Genomic DNA, 25,642 nt, shown 5'->3' on the forward strand with positions numbered 1-25,642 from the left:
GTTTCCCCCCACGCCCCTCCGACCTCCCACTTGACATTTGCGTCGGCTGCCGCTGGTCATGAACAAGATAACAGCAAACCTCTTACAACAACAGTAGTCTGCTTGATCCCCTTTCTGACTTTTCAGTTACTTGAGGTGCTGGCTGAAATTGTATATGCTCACTTCTTTCTTCTCTAACGAATGTGTAGTGCATACCTAGCCCTGCCAATGAACTTGGCCCTACTTTTGTGGAGTTAATTTTCCCTCTAGTTGTCCCTCCAGCTTTTCAAATCTCTAAATTAATCCTTACTGGTCACTATACCATTTGGTCAACTGCAGCTGCCTACTTGTGGTAATTTTTTCTGCATTCAGTCCTTTCCTGTTGACTTCTGGCCAAACGCACAAGGCAGGTCATACCCATGACTTAATTCTTTCCAATTTCATTAAGTTATCACTGCCAACTTTAATTCATCTCCCCTGGACTGATTATACAGACATTACATTTTAGTTTATATGTGTCAATATTTTCTCCAAAGATACTCCCTCCCTTCCCACTTCTATGTGCTCCTGGTCCATAGCTACTGCAAAGAAAATGTCCTTACCTTCTTGCGGGTGGTGCCACAGTGGCTATCTCTAGGGTGGGTCACTCGATGTGGGCCAAGGGCACAACAGCGTCCCAGCCAGCACCATCATGATTATCTGCGCTTGTCACGGTCTGACAGCGCCAAGGATTTGGGGGTACCTCTTCCTGCATGTAAGCCTTCCAGAAATGCTACATGCAGGAGAGACATTTCTATAAGCTTATAGGGAATTCTGTTCTTCACAACTTAACAGGAACATAATATATATATTTCCCTGTTATATTTATACTTCCTTATGTTTTTATACATTTCTACAGAAAGTGTTATTGTTTAGTATATTTATGTGTGGATCCCAATTCAAGATGGCTGAACTCCTTGGATGATGCCATGTCCTGTGTTTCACTATAAAAGGAGATCAGTTACAAAGTCTAGCTGCATCACAATTGTTCTTGAATCATTAGTTGCTCCCTCGATCCTGTGGATTTTCTGTTTTTCCAGTTTTCACCACTCACTATCCTTTATCTGCTGATTGGCCTGGCCTCTTAGAAGGATTTTTCTGATTATTAGATTTTTCTCCTTCAGGCTGGATTATTTTCTGCAGTAGTTCTAGACTTTCTGTATAATTTGGTGCCTGAAACTACCTCTGGCGGTAGATGTCTATTTCTGTGAAAGAAGAAGACCCTGCAATCGTCGAGCAGAAGACCAGTACTTGACAGTTACATCTTTTGATTTTACATTGATGCTCACCCAGAGTCCCCCGAGTTCAGGTGTTAACAATGATAGCAACATTGAAACTGTCAGCACTTGGATCATATCAACTTTAAAGAAAGTAGCTCCTCTGAAAACAAATTTCTCAAAAGTGTGCCAGGAAGACAGTCCCTTGGTGCACACAGGAATTACCTGTAATAAAAAAGTTAAAACACCTCAAAATAAATGACATCCAAATGTTAAACCTCTGAATAAAGAGAATTATCTTACTGAGTACAAAAATTACAAAAGTCAGATTAAATGCAGTCTATCTACTTTGTATTTGATACACATTAATGACACCTAGGTAAAAGATGTTTTCTCAATTGTTTTCTGAATTTGCCTCTCCATTTTTCAGAAAAAACACCATAGCAGACTCAGAAGCATTGTATCAAGATATATCTGTTATTAAGGTAATGTGCTTCCACTATTGAAGAAAACCCTCTGTTGGTAGTAATGTTCTGTCAAACTGTCAGCCGATTTCACTGCTTCTGTTCCCTTGTGAAGATCTTACGAATGCAGTCAACAAAAAACTCACAAAATATTTTAATAGCCATGACTTGCACACACCCAGCATGGAACTAGTTTCGGCCTAACCACACTATCAAATTGGTATCTGCTGCCATGTTTCATGTTCTTGATGAGGCACTAAGAGTCAACCTCACACATTTATACCTCTTCACAGCTTTTGTTCCATAACATGCTAATTGAACGTATGCAGTCGGTCGGAGGTGATGGCTTTGCACTGCCATGGTAGGCACTTTTGTCAGATGATCAGAGCCAAGCAATCTCCATTCCTCACTAATGCTGTGGGCTAAAAACTTTAAAATGGGAAGTGCCTCAGGTTTCTTCCGTGGGCCCCACACCTTTAAACATTAATGTAACTGCTCAGAGCACTTGCTCCAACCCTTCAAACTTCTATTTTACACCTACATAGATAACATCCAACTTGTCATCTACTTAGATGTCCAACCTTCTTATCTTAATTCTTGTGTCTACAGGGAGTGCAGAATTATTAGGCAAATGAGTATTTTGACCACATCATCCTCTTTATGCATGTTGTCTTACTCCAAGCTGTATAGGCTCGAAAGCCTACTACCAATTAAGCATATTAGGTGATGTGCATCTCTGTAATGAGAAGGGGTGTGGTCTAATGACATCAACACCCTATATCAGGTGTGCATAATTATTAGGCAACTTCCTTTCCTTTGGCAAAATGGGTCAAAAGAAGGACTTGACAGGCTCAGAAAAGTCAAAAATAGTGAGATATCTTGCAGAGGGATGCAGCACTCTTAAAATTGCAAAGCTTCTGAAGCGTGATCATCGAACAATCAAGCGTTTCATTCAAAATAGTCCACAGGGTTGCAAGAAGCGTGTGGAAAAACCAAGGCGCAAAATAACTGCCCATGAACTGAGAAAAGTCAAGCGTGCAGCTGCCACGATGCCACTTGCCACCAGTTTGGCCATATTTCAGAGCTGCAACATCACTGGAGTGCCCAAAAGCACAAGGTGTGCAATACTCAGAGACATGGCCAAGGTAAGAAAGGCTGAAAGACGACCACCACTGAACAAGACACACAAGCTGAAACGTCAAGACTGGGCCAAGAAATATCTCAAGACTGATTTTTCTAAGGTTTTATGGACTGATGAAATGAGAGTGAGTCTTGATGGGCCAGATGGATGGGCCCGTGGCTGGATTGGTAAAGGGGAGAGAGCTCCAGTCCGACTCAGACGCCAGCAAGGTGGAGGTGGAGTACTGGTTTGGGCTGGTATCATCAAAGATGAGCTTGTGGGGCCTTTTCGGGTTGAGGATGGAGTCAAGCTCAACTCCCAGTCCTACTGCCAGTTCCTGGAAGACACCTTCTTCAAGCAGTGGTACAGGAAGAAGTCTGCATCCTTCAAGAAAAACATGATTTTCATGCAGGACAATGCTCCATCACACGCGTCCAAGTACTCCACAGCGTGGCTGGCAAGAAAGGGTATAAAAGAAGGAAATCTAATGACATGGCCTCCTTGTTCACCTGATCTGAACCCCATTGAGAACCTGTGGTCCATCATCAAATGTGAGATGTACAAGGAGGGAAAACAGTACACCTCTCTGAACAGTGTCTGGGAGGCTGTGGTTGCTGCTGCACGCAATGTTGATGGTGAACAGATCAAAACACTGACAGAATCCATGGATGGCAGGATTTTGAGTTTGAGTGTCCTTGCAAAGAAAGGTGGCTATATTGGTCACTGATTTGTTTTTGTTTTGTTTTTGAATGTCAGAAATGTATATTTGTGAATGTTGAGATGTTATATTGGTTTCACTGGTAATAATAAATAATTGAAATGGGTATATATTTGTTTTTTGTTAAGTTGCCTAATAATTATGCACACCTGATATAGGGTGTTGATGTCATTAGACCACACCCCTTCTCATTACAGAGATGCACATCACCTAATATGCTTAATTGGTAGTAGGCTTTCGAGCCTATACAGCTTGGAGTAAGACAACATGCATAAAGAGGATGATGTGGTCAAAATACTCATTAATTCTGCACTCCCTGTAAAGATACAAGAAAACAGTGGCAAACCAGATGACCCAGAAAGCTCTCAAACTCGATGCTAATTAGTCCTCATTGTAGGCAACCCCACTCTCTGATCCCGCGTAGACTAATAGCCTGGGTACAGCCACAGTTCCATCTACTTTAGTTTGTAAGTTTGGGTTTTGACAGGGATGTAGATCTCATCCAGAAACCTAATGTGAGAAGATTGAGCTGGCTGTTCTCTTTCTTGTTAAAGGCATCATGAACATGTTTCCTATGTAATCTTTATAATATTGTAAACAAAAAGTGGTTCAAGCCAAAGTGGCCTCACAAGTGGATTGTGGGACATGTTTTATTTAGACCTTCCAAAATATTGGCTGGTCAGTTTACAGCTAATCCAGAAAAATGGCAGCTAACTTAGTTTTAGGATTCCTGCATCAGGACCATAAATACAGTCATAAAGTATAAAAACATCATTAGCTTCTGATACCAATATTGTTTGGGAATTGAAGGCTGCAAGATGTAGGCTTCTTAATTCAAAGAGTTACAACGCTGCCTAGGCACAGATTGAATGACAATGCTGGCCCAGGGTGCAGACACAACGTGTTCTTTGACTTTTTCTGTCTATGACACTTTGTATAGTAAAAGTGTGTTCATTGCAGTGACCCTTTGATAAACCATTCTTGTAGTTGTGTTTTTCTCTATTTTAATTGCAGGCCTACAGGCACTAGAATGCAGAGACAAAACCAGGACCAGAGTAACTAATGACACCTGGCGTGGGACAGACAAAAGTTCTGGGAAACCGAAAGCCCAGGACTTCAAAGATATCTGTCTTTCTTCCCAGCAGATTCTGCTTTTGCTCATAAATTACAAAATCTATGATAAAGGCCTTGTAACATAAAAATAGTAGCACATCCATATCCTTTTTTCAACTGTACAGCACTAGAGTGAAAAGAAGGTGTATTATGTTCTATATTCATACCCACAATCACATTCAAATGTAGTCATCCGGTCTCTTATTCTGGCACAATTTGAAACCTCCGAACAAACCTTGATGAAGAATGTGCATAACACAAAACAGTTTGATCATCTCACAAATACAGTGAGGAGAATCTGAGATTCACACAAGCAACAGTGACACTTCTTAACAAATAACATCCTACAGACCATGCCAACTCACCGGGGGGAGACAGAGTTAAGCTGTATACATAACTTGGCCATGGAAGCAGAGAGATACCAGTCTTATCAGTCTGCCTGTCACCATTAAAGTAAAACTGGTTCAGCTAGAATCATTGTGACCCAGTGCTGCTGCTTGGCACTGAGGTCTGCTCTCCTAGGTTGGAGTAAAAGCATCACCCATCCCAACTCAGGTCTAAGGAAATGTACATCTCTTTACTACCTTGTCCCCAGCCTAGCACCTCCCTTCCCTGGTAGAGAACCGCCCTAATGGCCCACCACAGCACTGAGCCAGACTAGAAAAACAGCATGAGGAACAGCTAGGTCACAGCAACCCTATCACAGAGCATCCTGGCCCATCAGCACTTAAAAACGGGTTGAGATCTTGCCACTGAAGGGTAGGTGGTTGATGAGACAATAATTGGAGAGGTCATCAAGGTCTAGTGTGGATTGTGTCAGTAGTGAGAGGATCTGGATCATATTGAGGATTTTCTGAGAAGACAGTTGTGAGACATTGGGTTTTTCATTGGGGGTGTGGGGTGGCTGAAACCCTACTCATACAACAGCCACAATCCTTGTCAGGTGAACCACATAAAGTCACTGAAGTAACCTGTGCTTAACCCCCTGGTAGCTTGGCACAAAAGCAGCCAGGCTTAACTTAGAGGCAATGTGTAAAGTATTTATGCAGCACTTAAACAGTAATAAAGTGAAAATAAAACACAAAAAAAATCCCACACTAATTTAGAAATAGAGAGTATATTGTTCTACATTATTCAACACCAAAATGACAAAAATCTAATTGGTACTGATACTTATGTATATTTAAAGTTTTTTAAGCTATTTTATTCATGATGTAATAGTGTTTGCCTTTTTGATGGAATTATGTGTCCGGGCAGGGCTGGACTCGTGGTACTTTGCATCGGATGTTTCCCCGGGAGGCTGGAAGGGTGGAGGGCTGCATCTGTTATTGGGGGGGGTGGTTTTGTAACAGTGCAGCAATTTTAAAAGCACTGCAAAGTTCCTGATTCATCCAACAGTTTTCAGGCAACAATGAAAGTGCCAAGATGTACCTGCTGGAGAGCGATCGGAGTTTTGTCTAGTGGCAGTTTTGACTCAGTCAGTACAAACGTTTTGACTCATTGAAGGTAGTGCAGAGGGTTTATATGCCTGCTGCAAAAAACGTGAAATATGCAGATCACAGTACAGAATTTTAAGTGCAATGCTCAGTGAGTCACTGCTTTTGTTAAAGAGGTCATTTTACTACTGTGCAATTCGTAAGTTACAATCGTAATCTAGCACAGTGAGCCATGAACTGCCATCAAAGAATTGCATGCATCTGCATGGTACATGTTAGAAAGTTATGTTTTTTTCCCAGTCTTTGATGATCTTAATTTTGTTTAAAATGGTTTGTTTGGGTAGAAATAAATTATTATTATTAAAGGCAATCCTAACCACAGTGTAACATTCTGAATCCTGAGTTTATGCTTCGCAAGACCAAGAACTCTTAAAAAATGCTTACCAGTATGTATGACGTGAATCTTACACCTTGTAGTCCCCTTTGTCTTATGTAACATTTTCTGTACATTGATTTGCACACAGATGATTCATTGTCTCTGTATGTGTGTGATGTAAAGTGTTCCAGCACCCTACGCTGGTAAGAGTGGTGTTATAAAACAAATGAAATATATATGAGAGAGAATCATTGAAGAGCCCCGGTAAGGATTGCCATATCCTGGTCACTGTAAGCATTATTTACTATGCTTTAAAAACTAATGCAATTGAATATATAAGTAAAAATCTGTTGTAGAATTTACCGTTTCTGACATTTTCCCCAAATTCTCTTTGGGGGAAGAACCCTCCCCAACCCCAATTGTGGTGGTCAGGCTCGCTCGCTATGCACCCTAAGAGTGCTGGTCTGACACAATTTGCCAGGGCTGCTTTGGGTTTCTAGTCTGGCCCTGTGTCTGGGTGTTGACAGAAGGGATTCAGTTGTATAGGGTCACTGGGGATCTGCATTTTCTTTCCAGTCATCAGATGGTATGCTGTTTGTCAGAGGTTTCTTTTGTGTAAAAGGGCGCAGATGGATCAGGACTATACTTGTGTGTTTTGCATTGATGGGTACATGTAACTGTACTCCTGAAGTACTCATTGAAAAACTCATGATTGCCTCAGTGAGTTCCCCCTGGATATAAGAAGGTTAAGAACAGAGCATGAGATAGGTTCAAGATGATGGGTGTTGATGAAGAAAAACTTCAAAGATCTGAAGAGTTGTTCACTTTTGTGTTGAACTTGCTGTGCTGGTTGGATGTGAAGCAGGGTTAAGGGAATGGAGAAGGAGTTGGTCTGGTCCAGGGATATGTGGGGTTTCTATTTCATGGTTAGTAAACCGTAGAAGACAAGATTGAAAGTGTTACCTCTGGAATTGTTTGGTTGGATGACAAGATGTAAGATATTGAGATAGTCTGTGAGTATAGGATGGCATCTCCTACTTTGTGCTGTGTTGGTCTGAGAGGTTTAAGTCATAGATGAGAGTGATGTGGGCATGTCAGGCAGATGAGGGATTGTTGAGGCCTGAGAAAGTGTCTATGAAATCTTTGCTGTGTCCAGGAGGCTTATAGATAAGATGGAATGTGGTAGTGAGTTGTGGGAGTTGGAACTGACATTTGAGGAGCTCCATGATGCTGACCGCTGCTTGCTTGTGTACAGTGCAGAGCTAGGTGGTCTTGTGGATGATGGTGAGAGCTTCCCCTTTCGTGTGTGTATGTGTGGTCCACAGAATGAATGTGGTAAACTCTGGGGAGAAGGACGTCTAGGATGCATAACTCTGTGGGGCAAACCTTTGTGATAATGAATGAATCATGGCTGTGATATATGATGAGGTCTGCGATGTCAGAGGTGTAGAGGACTGCAAAGAGTGTATTCTTGAACATGAGTTGAATATTTGGTAGTTTGTGGGTGGTTAGTCATTAGTGGAATGTGTATGAGGTTGGAACTGATAGCCTGGATTTGAGTGTGATTGTTGGAATGGGTAGTGTAGGGTGTTAAACACATGATGCACTAGTATTTTGCTGGTGCATGAAGTGGATGCAGCTGAGCAACGTTTCGGCCATAGTACCATACTCGACCAAACAGGTAAAGCCCTAGCCATCAGCTAAACCTAGCTGGGTTGTGGCGGAATGATGAATTTAGAGAGGATGCCGCACTGGCTGCTTTGGTAAGACTTGGGTCTGGAGGGTGGTCACTTGCCAAAATCAAAGGGATGTTGTAGCGAGAACAAAGGAGGCAGTGCGTGATTTGCCAAAGAGGCAGAGTGACTGACGTAAGCTGAGAATGCTGTGCTGAGACCTGACTCAGGCCTTGAGAATATTGAGTGGCCAAAATGAACAGGCTTAAGGGGCAAAAAAACAGACAGCTGTTTCTGATTGGTTGACAACGGAAAGTGACATCATCTAAGGATGCTGCATTGATTGCTGAGGCAAATCTCGGGCGTTGGAGGTGGTAACCGACTACAGTAAAATGGCTGCTGCTGTGGGAATACAGGAAGGCTGCTCCTGATTGGAGGGTGACGGGAGTAGAAGATGCCCTACTATCTGCTGGGGCAAGGTTTTACCGCTTTGCTAAATGTGGTCCAATATTTTGATCCAGCTGTCCTTTCTGCTGGTTCTCGCAGACACCCATTTTGGTGTATACGCGCTCTTTAAAAGCTTTTAACACATGCATTTTATGTATTTCCAACCGCGACTTTTTAATATGCAATTAGTGATTTCCAAACCAAACTCCTGAATTACAACCGGCCACCAATACATGGCAATTTATGCAGCTGAAAGAAAAGCCCAGGTCGCCATACACGCTGCGCACTTCTTCCTTGAGACAGGTTTAAAGCTTTTTCACCCCGATTTTGAGTTTAATATCATATGTCCTTACGTCTCCCTACATTAAAAAATGATCACGGTAAGTGCATTTGAACACCATTGTGCTCCTGCATTGACGGACAAGTGGTTTTGGACACTAGTCGCATGTGGCCTAATGGTTGGGTTCACTGTCCCTTCCACTGGCATCTCCAGGTCTGTCCATGGTCATTCCACTTCTTGTGGGAGCTTGAGGCTTTGCAGACGCTCCCTTCCTCCTGGTGTTTGTTCTTCTGTTGCTTTACATCATGAGGACTGACACTCTGGATGGTCGCCATCTTTCCCCTGATATGCCCCTTCAGGTGTGTGTGTTGGTGGGTACTTGATGCTGTAACCCCGTTTTTGGTGTGCGCATCCAGGTTCTGTTCATCTACTGTGGTTTGCTCCATGCAGTCTCCTGCTTCCGTTGAAAACAAATATATATATTGTTCTGGAGTTCCCTGCTTTTGCCTTGGCTATGGGGACGTATATTCTTAGGTAGCCTTGGATATCGCAGGCTCATATGAGGGTCTCTGTTCCTCTTGTTGTACGGTAGAGGCTGCTCTCAATTTCTCTCCTGCTGGCCTCCATCTCTCCTTAAATTCTGTCATCTTTGTGCTACTCAGTCTTTGGTCATGGTTTTCACTCCCTCTCTGCTGCCTTTCGGGTCAGTATTGTCTTTTTGTTCTACTGTCCTTTTTGGAGGTTCAGCCTTAGTTTCTTCTTCTTTGCCTTTGTTTAACTCGGGCTTTGGCTCTTGCCACTGCCAGTTCTATTTTGGCACAGCCTCATCTTCGAATTTCGGAGATTGTTTCCTCTTGCTTACCCTTTGGGAGTTCTGGGCTCTTTGGGATTGGTGTGGGCCCTGCCGTCCCCTCTGGTGGAGGCGACTGATGCCTGCTGGTGCCCGTGCAACTGCACTGTCCTCCCCAGCGAGCCCCAGGCAGGGGATTCCCCATGACAGGCTCTCCACCCCCAGGGGTGCGAAGATTGGTCGAAGACAAGCACACAGGTCCACAACCCCATCCAGCAGGTATGCATGGGAGTCCTAGGAATGTTTTTCTGCTGTCAGTGGCATGTTCCCCTCTTCCGTCAGTGGCCCGGGCCCTGGGATGGCGGTAGGTGGTGTATGTTTCAGTTTGGGACCTGCTGGCCTGATTCCCCAGCCACTCGCTCTGGTTTTCTACATCGGGGTCCTCGGTCGGAGGGTGCCTCCCATCTCTTTGTTGCGGGAGGCCATGTACCTCCTTCCTACCTTGTCACCCCCCCCCTTTTTTGTCCTGTAGGGAGGGCGCTGGGGGCAGTTTTTCCCTGTTTTGGTGACTTCAGTCTCTGGCATTTGGGTTCTTTCAGTGGTGTCCCTTGGTGTTTTCAGGACGTTTCTATGGAGTTCCAGATCCTCCTTCCAACTGCCTGGCCTCAGAACCATGTGTTGTCGTTGGCCCTGGCTGGGGGCATCACCTCCCTGGTACTGGAACAGGCCCTGCTTGCTGTTCTGCCTCTATTGGGGGGGCTGCAGTTGCTTTCCCGTGCCTTCCTGATTGGGTACATAGCAAGGTATTTCCGGATACTACTTGACATGGTTTATGCTGGTATGCTCGACTACTCTTCCAATTGACCACTTTGCTTTGGTGATTTGCTGGCCTTTCTGAGGTCCGTCCTTCAGGTCGCCTATCTCCACGTTCGGGTGGCTCCTGTTTCCAGGTCCTTTTGTGGTTTGCCTTGGGTTGCCACCACTGGCACCACTGGCAGTTTGGGAACTTCCATTGGCCTACTGTCCTCCCACTGGACTTTTTCTGGGGTCCTGGCCCCAGCATTGGGTCTTCTTCATTCCTGGTCCCTCTGAGTCTCTGGCAGTCACGGCCTCCACGGTGCCTCTCTTGTATGGCTTCCATTTCCTGTTTTCTCCAAGGCCTATGGGCCATACCACCCTGAATGCACCTGATCTCATCCGATCTTGGTAGCTAAGCAGGGTCAGGCCTGGTTAGTCCTTGGATGGGAGACTGCCTGGGTTAACCAAGTGCTGTAGGCACAAGGGGTCGATGTTCCTTCCTGCTCCAGGTGTGCCAGCTGTGTCTGTCTCTTCGGCATCCGCTGGCGGTCCAGGTCACCTCCAAGAGGGTGTGGCTTTACCTTTGCGATCTACTTGTAAAGTGGAGTTTTTTGTGTGGGCAAATCCCTTTCTTTTTCTTACCTGTTTGTTGCCTATCCTTGTGGTTGGTTTCTGTGGTGCTCCTTTGTTGCTTCTTCATGCCTTGGGTGTGCTCTCACCTAGGTCTGTTTGTGCATCATATTCTGCTTCACTGGACCCTGGCACGTGGCACCTCCGTGGCCCTTCCTTATCCTGGATCGTCGCTGCTGGTTGTGTACTCCTTCCTGGACTGTGGCTTCCCTCTTCATGTCTGGAGCGGAGTCCACTCTTCTTGGGTTGGGGGCTGTTCCCCTTCAGAGTGGTGCTAAATGGTCTAGCGGTTCTTCTGAGCTGAGTCTTCCCATCCACCCTGGAGTTTGTTTTGGCTCCTTCAGTGTTCGGTCATCTGGCATCAGTGGGGTTTTCCCTCTTCCCTGATTGCCACACTTCCCCTCTTCTTCACTCGGAGTGATCTGGGGTCTGTTGCCCTCTCCAGTCCTTGGCCTTCAGATCTTCTTTATGCTTTTCCTCCAATTCTCTGCTCCTACGGTTCCTGGCTACTCTGCTGCAGGTAGTGGTGAAGGTGGTGGTGGTCCTCTTTTTTTAAACTTTTTTGGACACCGCGGCCTTGGTTTCCCCTTCTCCATCTCCTGGCTATGGAGCTGGAGTGGATTTTCCTCTGGCCCATCCCATCTGTCCATCCCTCTGCCTCCTCTGCAGTCTCGGGCCCGGTTGCATCTCTCTGTTTGGGGGTTGCAAGGACGGGCCTCGTACTGATGGTTCTTCTCTACCAGTGTCCCATCCCTCCTGTCTTTTTGCAGGGTCTCCACTGACTGGGCACTGGCGTGTCATTGGGGCTTCTTTGTTCCAGGCATGGTCTTTGTCTCCTTTCTATCCCTTCCCCTGCTATTTTTCAGTTTTCTCTGGAGGGGTTTGATTTGTTCTTTTCCACTGCTACTCTGATGCTTTAGTGGTGCTCTTTTGGGCCTTTTTGGGCTCCCTGGGTTGTTCTCATCTGCTGTGTGTCCCACCGCTCAGTTGTTCAGGGCTTTCCTCCTTCTTCGTCCTCCATTTGGGTCCTTCCTTTGTGCTTTCCCATTTGTAGTCCACTTTGTATGAGTCACTGGAGTCTGAGTCCCTTCCGTCCCTGCCCTTACAGTGTTTTTTTTTGTAGCTATTACCACTGCAGGGAGTTTGGAGATACCTCATCGTCTGGTTTACCGCCATCCTTACCTCAGTGTTTTTGATGACCAGGTTGTCCTTTCCTTGGATTCTCAGTTTCCCCCGAAGGTGGTTTCCTTTCTCAGTGGACAGGATGTTTTTCTCCCTTTTTTGGCCTTGGGAGCCTTTGGTCTCTGTTCCTTCTTTGTTTCTTTTGGCCTATCCGGTTGAGCGAGTCACCCTCTTCCTCTACTTGTTTCATTGGATGAGGTCTGTGATTCATCTACTCCACGTGCTCTGGACATTGTGGTTCTGGGTGGCCCATTCCCCTCAGTATTTGATTGCTTCCTGGTTGGACTGGTCTGGTGTTCCACTCCAGGAGGTTTGTGGGGTTGCCACCTGGTCCTCTCCCTCCACTTTCATTAGCCCTTACTGGTTGCTTGTGGCTCCAGGTTCTGTGTTGTCCGTTGGATTGGGACTTGTGGTGGCTGCTGCTTCCTCCTCCTGTCGGGGATGCTTTCAGTGGGGTCTTTTCCTGTCCCACTGGTGAAGGATGTTTGTTTGGCCTTTAGCTTTTGCTGTTCGTTCTATACTACTTTCAATTCCTTGTGGTTCCTTGGGTGCTGCTGAAAGTGGTCTTGCTTGGGCATTCCTCCATGATGTTAGGAATGGGATGAGGAAGGATGATGAGGAGGTAACGCTCAGATTATTTACAGGTAATCTTCATTACCATTCTTCCTCATCTCATTTCGTACGTTCCTACCTCCCTGTTCTTTCAGCAGCCGGTGATGTGGTGCTTGGTGATATACAGGAAGTTCATAGGAATGGGAGGGATAGATGCTCCTTGTCCTTCTTCCCTTTCATGAAAAGGGAAGAAGTAGCTTTCTAAGGGTGACATTGGGAGTGAATGGGCACATCCACTCCATGACGTTAGGAATGGGACGAGGAAGGAAGAATCGGAGTAATGAAGATTACCGGTAAGTACCCATGGGTAAAGGAAAAATCCTAAATTCTTTCTGCAAGCATGGGGTAAATGCGGGGAAGGGGCAAGAAGGTCTGTACCTCTCATAATCCAGACAGTAACTTCCTCTATCAACTGCTGAAATTGAAAAATTAAAGTCCAAAGTGAATGATGATTTGTCCACTGGTAACGCCTTATGGGTCGGAAGATTTAATTGTCCTATGCCTTCGCATCATACGGCAGGCATCATTAATATTCAAATTAATTCCCAAGAACATCCTGGGAAGGTATCTGTCCTTGCTTTTGTGTAGGAATTTGCAACACATTTAAAGAGCGACAATCTTCACATTGACAGTCTCTTGGTATACTGTCTTCAAGGTTAATTTCTCAGGCTCCCTATGTGGAAAAACAATAGCACATCTATTTCTAAACTAACATTTCATGTGAACTACTTCTGAAAGAAATGACAGGTTAACAAAAAGGAACACAATTTCTCACAGTTTATTAAACGGGGCCTAGCAGGCCTCTTGTTTCTAATCTTAAGCAACTCAGGATTCAGTGTATTGCTCTTTATTCATGTTAATTACAACACATATACACTTAAAATATAAACGTGTTACGATAATTGAAATGAATTGACTTATTAAAGCCTATAAGTAGGTATGATGGGGAACCATGTTTCTATAACATTAACCTATAACATTTAGTACACATAAATTATTTAAATTATTATTGTTTCGAAGTAACTAATTATGGTAGTATCAGATTAATGAGAAATTTTAAAAAAGGTAAAATTGCACTTAATATGATTATACTGCACACATATAGTTCTACACAATAGTGAATGTACCTCGATATGGACTTCAGGTGCACCACTTCACAATTACTCAACCGGAAATTCATACAACTTGCGCTCAGCATGATCACGTATAGATCTATGTTTATGATGTCAAGGGTAGCAGCCATTCCTCTGCTGCATCAGCAGCAACCTTGCTTAATCCAGGCCCCCATTTTCATGATTTGGACAGATGAGAAATGCAAGTTTCTTTCACATCACAACTTTCTCAAACTGAAAACAGTGCTTTACCGATAACATTTTCAAGTATTTGTACCCAGTAATAACCACACCTGAAGACAATTGACTTTGTAACAATTCAGCATCTAAAAAACAGCTGAGAATTAGAATATGAAGCAAAGCAACATTGCTGACATGCCATCAGAGTTTTGCACAAACTAGGAATTTGGAAATGTACCAAAGACGATACCCCCATCTTACCACTCCTTCCTGCTCCCAACCCTTTGTGCTTCCTGGAGTCCAAAATGACTCCTGTTGTGTGGGTTGCAGGATCCTGAAGCTTCTGGAGAGCAGGGGGGCCTGCAACCCTCTGGGGGGATCCCAACCCTTCAGGGGGGCCCCGTTCAGCCCATATCTGTAAGATATGAGAGACTCTGGGGGCCCTTATGACATTCTGCAGGTGGGGCTCATCAGTTTGTGCTATGCCACTAATGCATAGTTCAGGGTCATTGTGTTCCTTCGATTTAAAGGTTGATTCGAATGGCAGTTGGTCAGTTGTCAGTTTTAAAACAATGATACATTGTTTCCTGTGTTCTCATTTGTGAACAGGGAGCACCCCACGTGCTATATAAGTACATCAGTCACTTCATGAGCGCAGATTACACTGAACATGCCAAGCCAAAAAAAATTCTTGCCCTGGCTACATTGTTTAGTATTCATTTTGACAGAAGTCTCAAGGTTCAAGAGCCCATCAATTATATTGTTAAATGGTTTGTCTAAAAATGAATCTTAACAGAAATGGGGTTATTCCAAAACAGGACATCCTTTTAAGTGAGAAGATCTACAGATGGTAGTTAACAGTGAGACTGATCTTCAAGGTATGAAACATGCACACAGTGACTGGCACGCTTCTCTAAGAAGCAGCATGCGCAACCAGGGCGACTAGACAAATCCAAATCTGCAGCCCAGGCTTTTTTTTGCATAATTATGAATTTGCAAACTTGCCCCATAATAACATAATTTGCTGTATAATTACAAAAGTCCTGCTCAAAACCAGTGAGTGAAAGTGTGCCCCAAAGAGTGAAATTCAGACCAGGTGAGAGAGAAATGAATCTGTTTTGCTCTCACATGAAAATCATACCAGTAGTGATCGGGAGACACGCATGCTCTCCTACCGCGTAATCACGTGCACGTGTTAATGCCTCGCATAGTAATTATGCTGTGGCACAGAATGCGCGGCACGCGCACTGTATTCATCAGGGATGCGGCTGCAGCTACGACTTATCACGGAGGTTGTTTACGGCAGAATCTTCAGCTGACAAGTTTACCAGCAGGCGCGAGCTATTGTTAAACTTCCTGTAATATCTCCCGCCTGACTGAGGAGAGGACAGGCATGCGAGAAGCAGCTGCTTCCTTCAGATTACCTTGAAGAGACTGTTGAGAATGAAGGTTTCCTTCGCACCCGGCTGGCGCGATAAGATCGGTTTGAAATTGGTGTGCTGTAGTAACATACATGCGCTCATTGTACTTCAAACACATCTCCTGCAGACTTCAATGCAGCTGGTCCCATGCTATTAAGGGCGCTTAGCTGTTCAACTGGTCCCCCCACTTCATGTCTGATACTTTCAGCCAATGAAGATTTTTTTTAGCCAACAACTGTGTGCGTGCTGGGAGTTTTCATTCTATACTTGTGTTGTGAAAAGCAAAACTACAACTCCCAGAATTCAGCTACTGTTGGCTGAACCTGCAGACATCTTCTTATAAGACGTAGATGCGGCCTCATACAAACACACAAAAAAAAAATCCCTGGTGTCTTCTGGGCATTTCTGCAGCCTGATTGCTTCATGATCGGGCTGCGGAAATGCTCAGAGAGACATCAAAGGAAAAGAAAAGCCTTTCCTTTCCTTTGATGCCTCCCCCACCCCCAGCCCGTGATCTGGAGAGAAATGCTTTTGCATTTTTCTTCCGATCCGCGCTGGAAGCTAAGCTAAGCAATCGTGCGCTGACATCATCAGACATCACAGTGGCGGGAATGGAAGGGGAATCGATTCCCCTTCCACCCTGCCCATGGGAGGGTGGTGCGAGTCCCTGTGGGGGAGTGCTAGCGCTTCCCCCGAGGGCCCATTTCAGAACAAGGTGGTTATATCCGTGGTGCCTGAGCGCCACGGTAGCGGACGTAACCACCTCGTCCTGGGCACCTGAGGGGTTAAATAAATATACCTGAAACCAGTGATTTGCAAAAGGAAAATAAAAAGTTGAAAAAGTTTTGGTCTGGTAACATGGTGTCATCTAGTAACCATAGAATATCAGCAGCATTTGGGTTTTGGTGGCAACTATAGATACAGTATTCATTTTATAAGTCTACCCGTGCTTAGTGCTGTTGCCAAGAAACTAAAACAGGCTCCTTTTTTAGGATTTGCCTGCACAGTGGTTGTGCTTGTGAAATCTATTGTTAATATATCTTAAAAGGGACTTAATCCCTACCTCTTGCTTTTTATTGGTTCCTGTGCTTGCCACTTACTTTTCCTCTGTTTTTGTTGGCTGTAGCATATTTCTTGCAAATACTAATGCTTGTTTTTGGGTGGACTTCAAATTATCGAAACTGGTGAATAGGCACTGCGGCAAGATTGGTAACGTTTGGTTGCTAGTAAAAAAACATTCCTTTTGGCGTCCCCATCATTAGCGTAACTTAACCTGCCAACACTGCGAGAGTCAGGTTCATTGATGAGGCTTAAATCATTTGAGTATCTTCTTTGAGATTAGATAATCCAAAGAGTTGTCTTGGGGTGATTTTTACCACATGTGTCCTATTCCATGGAAAAGATTCAGGAATAACATATTGATGTGCAGTTTATTACTTTCACTCTTCGAAGAAAGAGTTGTGCTGCTCATAATAATGATGCACGTGTAGAACTTTCTGTGTGTGTTCCTACACCAGTAAGATCAAAACAACATGCACGTGTCTCCGTATTAATGTACCAAGTCTGCCCCCACTGCAACAAGTTTAGCGGTGTTCTGGTTTTGAGTGTGCAAACTTATTTACATTTTAGTTATACACTCCTTAAGAGCACGTGTTTGCAGTCTGTTTTCCTCCTCCCTCTATACGTTGTTGTTGCCCTGTTATTGTTTCTCCGTTGTTGCTTCCCCTGTTGTTGTCCCATCGTTGCTTGCCGTGTTGATGTTTGTCCCTCTCTCCTGTGCTCCACCCCCCCACCCACCTCATGTCCCCTCCTGCATTTTTGCTTGGACATTTTCGGATGTCTCACCGAGATGGCAGACTATTAGTGAACCTTTAGGCACAATTCTTCCATATTGGGCTCTAAAGATAAGGTTGACAAACACTATCTTGTTACAGTGCCTCACGGTTCAAACTTTTTCTATTTTTGTATATTATTGTTGAGAAGAAACCCAGCAAGTGCTGTAAGCAAAGCTCCATTCACGGCAAGGACATTTTGTACATGGACACAGCAAGCTGTACTGGTATTTTAAAGTATGTATGATCTAAGTATTCAGCTGTAGGTTTCTGTCATCCAGACAGCTTTTCTACATACTGGCCCATAAACAGAAGCTATATGTGCAATGCTAGGTGTGTAGGCAGCTGGGATTTTCAAACTGTTGCTCAGGCTATTGTATTTGTGGGTCATACATGCTACACTACAGATGTGTCACAGAACTTGTTTAATTACTGCCAGTGCATGCTTCTGGGTTCCTTCATGCTGCAGCTGAAATCACTCTGTGCCCTAGTGAATTTGTGAAGTTAGATTTATTGTTTTGCATTGTCTTTGCATTTACACAGCACTTTAAAATCCCTTGTGGTGCCCAAAGTGTGTTTAAGGTGAACAAGAAAATAACTACTCTATTTGTCATTCATGGTTTCTTTAATTTATATTGCTCAACTGCTCACCAAGCTAAACAAATTATTAATCACATAGGCAAAACCTAATGCATTTACCAATGCTTGTTATTTTTTTAAGTCTATGGACTGGTGGTGGTGATGGAGCAGAAGTGCCACATGTTGAGTAGGTACATTTCTTCACCTCTGAGATAAAATAGGTGAGGACCAGGGTCTGACTGAGATAGCAAAGAGACCCAGGCACCAAAAATAAAAAAATATTGCTCCCATTAGTGAATTAGATAGCTAAAATAGTGTCCCATATTTGCAAATTGGGGCAGTTTTGAACTTGTAAATCATGAAGCCTAAGTGTTTTACAAGGTATGACAGACTGCCTGGTTTTGAACTTGCTGCAGCAATGTTTGTTTTAGTATCTGGGAAATCAACAGTAAAAACTGACCAAGCAGACCATAAAACAGGCCCTCAAGGAGAAAAAAAAAATCCCACATTAACTTTTTGGATCTGCCAGTCGGGGGCTGCCTGATAGCCCTGTAGACCAGGCCAACCTTGATGGGGACACATTTTCCAACGAGGCATTAGAGTCAAGTCCCTGGAGATCTCACCACACAGAGGGTCGGTGCTATGATAAAGACGTTCTAGATAGTAGGAAAAGGCACCATCAACGGGGCAACAGATTGCCTGCAAAGGGGCTTCAAATGGCACATGTGCCTATTGCATTCAAGGGTGAAAACGTTATTTTCATAGGGGAGGTTGCCAATATCATAAAGTATCACCCTTCCAATGTGGCACAGTTGTTAAGTGGCACCTTTTCGTCTGTGACACCTTCATTCAGTCCTCACTGTTTATCCAAACGAACTTTGCATTCTGGGACTGGTAGTTTTTTTTAGGCCTGACTTGATGGTCCAGCTGTCTTTATGACCTACTGCTACCAGTTATTTTTTTTTTAAATGTACACAGAGCGGGGTTTGGCTCCGCCCAGAGGAGTATTTCTCTCTCCACATGTAGCTGATTGGTTGTTGTAGCATTATGCCTCCTGAAGAGTGCTTATATTGCAATACACAAAGGACTACTTTATCTTTTTAAAATATCCAGATTGATCCCACTTTGGTCACACTGAATCCTTTATCTCATGCATGTTTTCATACATAAAGGAATCCTTATTTTCTTTTTTCTCTCTCGAGACCATTTTGCATGATATTGTCAGCACTTCAATGTAAGACTGATCTTAAAGTGGCCACTCCACTTGCGTGTTTTATTGCAGATATAGAAAGCCCGACTTTGAATACCATTGTGAGATCAGCAACAAAGGTGCAATCATGCCAGACTTCGACCAATCAGTCCTTACCTAGTCTTGAGTTGAGACTCATTCTGCACCTGCATGCCCAGAAGCTCTTTCTCCGTCTGCGTGCTGTCTCTCTGCTGCTATTAGACTGCATCTGTTGTTCAGTGTGTCTGCTGGCTCCTTCTTATCTTGTTGCCATGCATCTGCTAAAAAAGCATTTAGAAAAGCAATGGATCAGTAAAATTCCAAGCCAGACCTATTGGCTTTGTCAATGCTGGTTAAGATTGTAAGCATGGACTGAAAACTCAGTACAAAACAAACTCTAATGTTAATGACCTTTCACTTTTTAACGTTATTCTGTATGTGAATCTGCACGTCTTTTTGTAGGTTCATGCATGCACACATGATGGTTTTGTATCATGGCCCTTCTATGATGAACCTCTGAATATAAGTAAGCACCTACCTTCCTACCAACACACAGGCTTTCAAGTAGGCAAATATGTGGTGTGTGGCTCCTTTGGTCCATGCCAACGAAGATCTCTCAATATTCCCAGGTCCATGCTTAAATACTACACAATCCAGTATATTTTATTCGCGTTTTTGGATCTGAACATATTTTCAATTCTATTTCTAAATTAAATAAGGACTATGTGTCACAAAATTCAAATAAAAAGCATGGACTGGGTGAGCATCTCGGACAAGGACCTAGGAAACGTGAGAGCTCTGCCTCTGGTATCTAAGCAGGCGATTGGTAGATCCTGCGGTTCACTGCGTTAGGGAGTGTGCAGTGAAGAGGAACTCTAGCCGCTGACCCTCAACTGCCCTTTGAAACACTTCCGCTTAGTCACTCACTGCCAGCATGGCTGCAGCAAGGAGGAACGTGTGAGTTTCTGCAGAGGTTTGCACTTTCTTTGCACAATCCCACTTCCTGCATGAGGCACACATTATGTCAGGACTAGGAGGCGGTGAGTCACTGCCAGACTCTTTTTACCATATATGGCCTTGCCTCGAAGGCACGGGGATTCAGGTGAGCCATCAGCCGAGAGGTGCCCCCTCCGACCCCCCCGGGGATGCTGCTTCCATGGTGGGACGGTGACTGCATGTGCTCTCACCGGCCGCAGCTTCTGCTCCAGTTATATGGATGTTTGAAAACGAAACAGGCTTCAGATTATGACATTATTCTCAGTTTTTACTTGAAATTATTGAAGTTAAAACGAGGTTACTGCTTTGCAGAACAGTGTTAACAGCCAGAGCTGTTATGTGTTGCTTGATTTTGTGCTAAACGTGTTGCTAAAGTCAGCTTGTGAAACTGCATACAATTAACTTGTTTTCTTAGATCTGTTTCCTTCTGTTGGGTTTGAGTAGCTCGGGCATTCCTCTTTTTGTGTGCTTTGCGAAGTGTAAAATCTATTGTTTCTTAAAGCATTCTGTGTACCCCATTGGAGTATAACTGCTCCTTACTCTCCCACCCATCTGTTAATTCCCTGGTCAGAGTTATTTTACATATTTATGATACTGTTGCAGTGAAAGGCTGGATCATATCATAGTTCTGGATGAAATTTGCGTAATTTCTTGTGTGGAAATTACGCTAAATTCCCCAAAACTGATACAATGTTATGCGAGGTGACACAATCTTGGGCATTTGGATTAACAAGCGAAATGTCAAATGGGAGAAATTATAGGAGAATACGTAGAAATTTCTCCCAGGCCCAGATTACATACATTTAGCTCAGGTATGTGTATAACTGAAGTTTGCACGTATTTTGCATATTCGAGTTCATGTTACTAAGAGCTTGGCTCCAGCAGACCTTTGATTTTATTTTCACATTTTAAGACCCTGCCCTCAGTTTGAGCGCTAGCAGCATGGGAGGTGTTGTCATTGTGAGGAAGACTGGCATCTGCCCAGTCCGGAAGTCAAAAAGGAATAACTATTTTTCTTTGTACAGCACTCACTATACACTGAATCAGTCTTTTAGCAGATGGGGGGAGAGGTCAGAGGTCACAGATCATAGAGTGATGTGTCCAGGTTACACACTGTTAATTCATGGGGGAAAGCTGACATTCAATCAAAATTGCTTGACTATGAGGCCACATAACTGCTAGCCCCATGTGACTCTTAGGAAATCAGTATTATCAACCCAGAGGTCTCGGCACTCAGTGTACAGGTAGCCTTTTGAAAATTTACAGAATGATAGTGAGAGGGAGGGCATACATTGTTATTCGTAGGTGCATACCTGTTGATATTCAAGTTTTCCTTCCGCATTCCAAATTAGGAATTCAAAGAAACCCTATTCAGCTAAACAGCTTTTTTCTCTTCTTTTTTAGGACGAGCATACCAGACAGCAAGCGGTGTCTGTTTGTAAAATACATAGGTATTAACAAGAATTTACAGGGGCTTTCATCCCATTTGTTGCTTACCACTGGTTGGCTTGATTGTCACTCACATGTATTTGCTTTTTATTCAGTGCATGTCCTCTCCCATCATGTGTTTGTTCCTCTGTGGAGCATAGCTTCTTTATCATTTTCTTGACTGGCTGACACGTGTCCTTCCACTGCTCACTTTTATGGAGCTATGTTTTTCTTTTTGATTAAGCAGTTCATCCAGGTGCATGTGTTTTCCAGTTCTCTGCCTCTTGTGTTTCTTTCCCTTCCTCCCCTGCCAAATACCCACTACTGATGCTCTCTGCTTGTTCCCTCCCTTATGGCTGCTCGCTCTCTATCCTAATCCTATGTCTGTATCCCTCAGTGCTTCTTGCTGCCTTCATTTGTGTTTCTCTCTCCGCCCCCATGTTGCTCTCTCCCTCATGCTCCATGCCCAATTCCCATTTCTTCCCCCATCTTGCTACCCCACTCACTCCTCCATTGCCCCTTGTTCTTTTTTAAATATATATTTTTTGAAGGGCCAGTCAGTAAATTGTTGCTGGTTCTCCACAAAGTCACTTTTCCACATTTACAATTTATTTTCTTTTTATTGACCAATGTAAGTGGCACACACCCTTAGACTGGCTCATAAAATTTACAGGCAATGGCGCCTACAGGACGATGTGATCACCAACAGTGGCTGCGTCGGTGTGCCTTTTTTCACTGATTCTAAAAACCCATGAGGAAAACGCATTGGTAAAGCCAGTAGCTTCCAAAAGCTACTGGCTTATATTGTTTAGTAAAAAATCAAGTTTATATACATTCATTCAAACAAGTCAAGGTGGATGCAGCTTACAATTGGGTCTTGGGACACTTGTTTACCATTAATTAAGTCCCATTAATCCAACAAAGTAGGTATTTATCTAGTAAATACTATGGCCCTCATTACAACCCTGGCGGTCGGTGGTAAAGCGGCGGTAAGACCGCCAACAGGCCGGTGGGGAAAAAAATGGAATCACTACCGTGGCCGAAACCGCCAACATAGACAGCCACTTTAACACTCCAACCGCCATGGCGGTACAAACAAACAGCACGGCGGTCCCCGGCAACAGACAGGCGGAAGACAATGTACCTCCCACACCAATATGAGAGGCCAATCCGCCACCTTTTCCGGGGCGGGATTCAACGTGAACAAAAACACGGCGGAAACAGGACTTAGAAGGGAAAACGCTCACCTCTACACACTCCACGAGGAACCAGGACGCCATGAAGCCGGAACTCCAAATTCTACCTGCCATTCTCTTCCTGCTCCTCTACCAGGAGCATGACCGATGGCGGCGACCACCACGGTGAGTCCTGCACCTACGACACAGGGGAGGGGGAGGGAAAAGAGAGTGACACACACACGATACACGCAACACCCCCACCCCCACCCTCACACACAACAACATACACACAAATACATGCTGCAACATTACATTTACACCCCCCTACCCACCTGGAAGAACGCAAGGACAAAAGGAAATGATTTGAACAATTGTAATCATGAAAAATCCATTAGTCAAAAATATATATACACTATTAACAAATATGTACACCAAGATTTCAAGTCCATGTACTGCACCTACATAGTCCTTGGACCACTGGGCCCAAAATGCATGGGCGAGGCCCACACTCAATACCCGATCCAAACGGAGAGAACAGTGCAGGGGCATCAGTTTGAAATAAAACAGGTAGTTCAGGGGGAAGGGAAGGGGGGCACCTCAGCCAGATGAGTGCACGATGCCAGCTCCACGAGGGGGCTCCATGCCCATTGATGTATCCTGGGGAGTGCAAAGCCACAGTCTCTCAAGTCTCTCCAGTGGGTGGTTTGCCAACTGATTTATCCTGGGGAGTGCAAAGCCACAGTCTCTCAAGTCTCTCCAGTGGGTGGTTTGCCCACTGATTTATCCTGGGGAGTGCAAAGCCACAGTCTCTTAAGTCCCTCTAGTGGGTGGTTTTCCCACTGCTGCATCCTGGGGAGTGCAAAGCCACAGGCTCTCAAGTCTCTCCAGTGGATGGGTTGCACACTGATTTATCCTGGGGAGTGCAAAGCCACAGTCTCTCAAGTCTCTCCAGTGGGTGGTTTGCCCACTGCTGCATCCTTGGGAGTGCAAAGCCACAGTCTCTCAAGTCTCTCCAGTGGGTGGGTTGCCCACTGCTTTTTCCTGGGGAGTGAAAAGCCTCAGTCTCTCAAGTGGATAACAGTCTCCACTGGTTCTGGAGGGGGCTGTGTGCCCAGAGTGCTTCATCCTGCCAAGGACTGAGGTAGTGGATGCCTTTCTCCACTGGTTCTGGAGGGGGCTTTGTGCCCAGAGTGCTTCATCCTGCCAAGGACTGAGGTAGTGGATGTATCTCTCCACTGGTTCTGGAGGGGGCTTTGTGCCCAGAGTGCTTCACCCTGCCAAGGACTGAGGTAGTGGATGTGATACTCCACTGGTTCTGGAGGAGGCTTTGTGCCCAGAGTGCTTCATCCTGCCAAGGACTGAGGTAGTGGATGCCTTTCTCCACTGGTTCTGGAGGGGGCTTTGTGCCCAGAGTGCTTCATCCTGCCAAGGACTGAGGTAGTGGATGTGATACTCCACTGACAGTGGGCCAACATGGAAGCTGTCCAGGCCCCTGGAACTTACCACCAGCCACGTACGAATGACCACTGGGGATGGCAGCCATGTCTGCGGTGGTGCCACTGGCACGGGATGTGGCGTGGCAGCTGGCGGTGCAGCCGGCGGCCTCAGTAGCGGCAGTGGTTGCGGCGCTCATTGGGCAGCGGTGCTGATGGGTGGCTCAGTGAGTGTGCTGCTGGCGGTGGTGTCCTGGGCAGTGGTGCTGGTGGGTGGCTCAGTGAGCGTGCTGCTGGCAGCGGTGTCCTGGGAAGCAGTGCCCCTGGCGGCGGTGCATGTGGCGGTGCTGGTGGTGGTCTTGCCCACTGTGCAGGTTGGCTGCGACTTCCCTTTCTTCCTCTGGCCCTTCCCCACCTTGGATGGTGGCGCAGCTGTCTTGCCACTCACAACTGTAGTCCTGGGAGAGCCCTTGGTGGCAGGTGTTTTGGCCTTCTCCCTCCAGGCTGTGGCCAACTTCTTTAGCTTTTGAGGTGGGCGAAAGTCCTTGGGCTGGCTCCTTGGCACACTGGCTGCCCTGCTGCTTGGCACACTCCAGAAGCCGGTTACTGCTGGCACCACTTTTCCCAGTGATGTGGTGGCTGAGGTGCTGGGTTGGGACCTGGAAAGGTGGGCCCTAGGGGACGGAAGGGGTGGGGGAGGTGTAGGGAAGAGGTCAAGGTTTGACAGGAAAGGTTTTTTAGACACACTGGGATGGGTAGATGGAGGGGGTTTGGTAGTGGAGGAAGAGGTAGTGGTTGTAGTTGGTGTTCGTTTGCTGACTTTGGGTGAAGGTGCATGGGCTGGAGGCTGTCGTGAGGTTGATGGCTGTTGGGTGTGTGTGTGACTGCTTTTGTGTAGTTTGGGAGGTGGGCTCACAGACACACTGGGAGAGGACACAGGGGATGTGTGAATGGTAGTGGGGGTGGTGAGTGCACGTGAGCAGTGTGTGGTGATGGGCTTGCTGGTGATGGACGTAGTGGCTGAAGATGTAGTGCATGCAGGTGTGAGTGGAGATATGGCAGGGACGGAGGAGGGAGACGTGGAGGAGGGGGACACAGTGGAGGCAGTGGCTGTTGGTATGCCTGCATGGGTATGATGCTTGTGTGAGTGCCTGTGAGATGTGTGGTGCTTATGTTTGCCAGAGCTACCTTTGTGTGTTGAGGTGTGTGCATGCTGGTCTGATGGTGTGCTTGGGATAGGATGAGGTACTGGGGATTGGGTCTGGGTGGAGGAAGTTGGAGGGGGGAGGCTGGACACAGGGACAATGGCTGGATCCGGAACATCAGGGGGGTCATGGTGCGATGGGTACCCCTCCCACGTTGGGAGGCCATCCCCAGCTGG

General features: G+C 45.3%; 1 long non-coding RNA gene and 1 pseudogene across 1 annotated transcript in view; one reads left to right on the forward strand and one right to left on the reverse strand.

Annotated features, from left to right (window-relative positions):
• LOC138267365 (uncharacterized) overlaps positions 1 to 20,165 on the reverse strand; it is a 96,481-nt gene extending 76,316 nt beyond the window's left edge. Inside the window, exons 1-2 of the long non-coding RNA XR_011199783.1 lie at positions 19,765 to 20,165; positions 19,365 to 19,507 (exon numbers count right to left, since the gene is read on the reverse strand). This is a non-coding gene — a long non-coding RNA (uncharacterized lncRNA). The remainder of the gene's footprint in view (positions 1 to 19,364; positions 19,508 to 19,764) is intronic.
• LOC138268927 (5S ribosomal RNA) lies at positions 10,811 to 10,930 on the forward strand (annotated as a pseudogene).
• Positions 20,166 to 25,642: the final 5,477 nt, after the last annotated feature.

The sequence above is a fragment of the Pleurodeles waltl genome, chromosome 12 (genome assembly GCF_031143425.1).
Source record: "Pleurodeles waltl isolate 20211129_DDA chromosome 12, aPleWal1.hap1.20221129, whole genome shotgun sequence".
In the NCBI taxonomy this organism is placed as follows: Eukaryota; Metazoa; Chordata; class Amphibia; order Caudata; family Salamandridae; genus Pleurodeles; species Pleurodeles waltl.